The sequence below is a fragment of the Eurypyga helias genome, unplaced genomic scaffold, assembly GCF_000690775.1.
Source record: "Eurypyga helias isolate BGI_N326 unplaced genomic scaffold, ASM69077v1 scaffold11797, whole genome shotgun sequence".
In the NCBI taxonomy this organism is placed as follows: Eukaryota; Metazoa; Chordata; class Aves; order Eurypygiformes; family Eurypygidae; genus Eurypyga; species Eurypyga helias.
In genome coordinates, this window is record NW_010262325.1 from 1 (window position 1) to 3163 (window position 3163).

A 3163-nucleotide genomic window follows, 5' to 3' on the forward strand; every position below is an offset into this window, starting at 1 on the left:
GGGGGAAGGGAGGGGAGGGGAAATACTCCAGTGATTGGAAGCTGAAAGTCAGCAGATTCATATTAGTAATAAAGCAAATAAAGCATGCGTCTTAAAAGAAAAAGTATATATTTAGTGGGTGATTTATCCTGGATTGTGAAAGATTCTTCTTCACTGAGAGAATTCATCTGAATTAGGTCAATGAAGTGTAGAATATGTTCTACATGTTGTAGAGATATGGTGTTTGAAAAACAGTCTTGGGAACAGTCAGGCTAAAAATTATGAAAATCATCCAATTTTTGCCTTGAAAAATAAGTTCATAAAATCCATTTGTTTTGAAGTTACTCTGCCTCCTCCCGTCACTGGTCATTGTCATAATTTTGTTTGGAAGTTCTCTCCAATCTCAAATCCATATTTTCATACATCTGTGGGACCATAGGTTCAGGTGTCTGCAAGACTGATTCAATCCTTCTATCTTCCAATTTAGATAATTTAAGTTCCAGACTTTGTCATCTTGGAAACTAGGTTTTACATACCAAGGTCCTGTTAGTTTTGCACAAGACTAAGTGTTGTTACGGTATGTTTAGAAGGCCCTGCTAAGAGTAAAAATGTTTAAGTACTTCAATATAATATTATTTTTCTCCTTTGTGTCTACAGAAATAGGAGAGCCTAGTATATATGGGCTGCATCTCCAAACGGTCAGATAAAACAAAGTAATGGTCCAAGTGTGAAAAGCATGCAACATGATTGCAATGGCAGCATACACATAAGAGTTAACTACTGTTCTTCATCTTAATGAAAAATGTAGCTTTTTCTGGAAGAAAATGAGGGTGTTAACTTCTCCACACTTGAAAAACTTGAGTAAATCTGTAGGCTAGTTGTGAATTAGATCTCATGTGTGCAGAGGGGAAATACTGAGATTGGTTATGCTTGTAGTATATTCTTAACAGTTGCATTAACCTGTTCTTTTGGTTTGCATTACATTTTCTCCAAGTTCAACATCTATACCCATTAACTTGCAATCTTTTAATGACCACAAACTTTAAGATGATGAATGTCAGGCAGTAACAGCAATATATTTTTTTCTAAATGTTTTTTTAAGAATAAATCCCTGAGATAGACAATTTTCAGAATATTTTAACTTTTTAGGAGGAATCCTCATGTCCTTACTGATAACAGTGTTGAGATGTAGTATTTTACTATTACTCCCTTACTTTACTGCAAGTCTGACTATGAAAGCCTGGAAAACGGCTGCACATTATCTTTTACAGTCTTACCTATAAAAGTGGTGACAGAAGAAAGTAAAAACAGTATACCTGGGGGTAAAAGGGTGTTCGTTTTGCAATAACCAGTGCAACTTGGCTAGTTGAATGGACTTGGAGAATGGGAAAAAGCCAGCTGGTTTATGAAGAAGGGGTTGAAATTCTCCACATTAGTGCTATTCTTTAAAGTCTAGGCAGATGAAAAGCTGAGCCCTGTGATCGGAAATACTCTCTTTTGCTCAAGGAGTTTTATAATTCTCTTAGTAGCTGGTTTGCTTGTGGTAGATTTTTAAGTCACATCCTGCCCTCAGGCAGCTAAGCAGAGAGAATAAAGTGATTAAAGGAAATTGAAAAGCAAGACCATTGGACATTATGAGGATGGGAACCAATCTTTTTTTTTTTTTTCCCTGTGGCAGAAGAGAAAAGACAAATTCATTTTTTCACTTAACCTTCATCTCCTGTCTATCCTGTTAAATACACTATTTGTACATGCATCTTTTCGGAGCTGCAACTTGACTTTCATTACCATACTGTCATACTTGGTTATTTCTTCCTCCAGCACTCAGCATCAAAACATGGATTTAATTCATACTCTTTAAGCCAAATGAAGGTGGCTGTGTAATACTCTCCCCATCATGTGCACTTCAGCATGTAGCCAGCAAAGCAGCTGATTTTCCGTTACAAACAGCGATGTTCACTTCATGTTGGAAACCAGGCTGTAATATAAATATTGCCAAAAAACTTCTCTACTTTATGTTAGAGGGTTTGGACCATTTCCTAGTGACTGATCTTCAAGACAGAGCTGTAATGACAACTGGCAATGATTAGCACCTCTGCTAGCAAACTTGACATTCCTTCCAAACATGAAATACCAGCATGGATGATTTCTTCTGTAATGGTTGGCCCTCTAGGTTAACACTGAGGCATATGGGTATCCAGTAAGGTGAGGATTTCTCTGCAGAATTACTGTGACAATCTTCTTCTGTTACCGGTATCTTGTATTCTGCCTACAGAGGTTATCTGTGGCCAAATTGTTGTACTAGATGGTATTTAAGCAAAAAATAGAAGATAATCTTCCTTCTAAAGACTATTTCTGGTTTTGCACCATTTCTACTAAATATAGTAGTAAACAGTGATTTAAAAGAGGCTTTTTGTCTCTATATACATAAGGAAAAATATTTTCTCTTAATTTTTTGCTAGAAGGTAAAAATGCCAAATAAACAGATCCATCAGTTATCTTTTTTTTTTCCCCCTCAATATTCTAAACAACCTGAAGACAGCACATATGTAACTAGATTTAATCAATCTGTCTAAAAAACCTCACACCATTTGTAGAACCAGCAATGGAGATAACGTGCTTTCAGTTTAGAGGCTGAGAATTCCAACGCTCTGTATGTAAATAGAATGATGTGAACCAATAAGATAAATGATATTATAAAAAAAACAGTTGACATAGTTTACATTTTCTTTAAAGGGAAATATCTTATTTTCTTTGATAACTTTTCTTACAGGATATTATTTTTTCCCAAGTGTTTACTTTCTCTTTTGAAGATCACATGGAGATTCCAGTAATATAATAGTATTATTGTCTGTTTATATATGAAATAACATTATATTAAAATACAACATTCTTCTTATTACTGTCTTCAAAGGATATTTGTCCCTGGAACTGCATTCATCATGTTAATAGAGTTAAGAAAAGTTGCAGCAAGGTAATAGTAAGTGCCATTTGTAAAGAAAACTAGAGTTGAAACAACATAACTTTTAAGACAATTCAATTTCAGTTCTTGGCTGCTTGGGCAGACAAGTTAATTTAAGAAGAAAGAAGGAGCATTTCCTGAGCAGGTAGTCAATAAAATAAGACCTTACTGTACATAGGACTTTGTATCTTTTATAAACTGGTCATCTCGTCTATTTTCCTC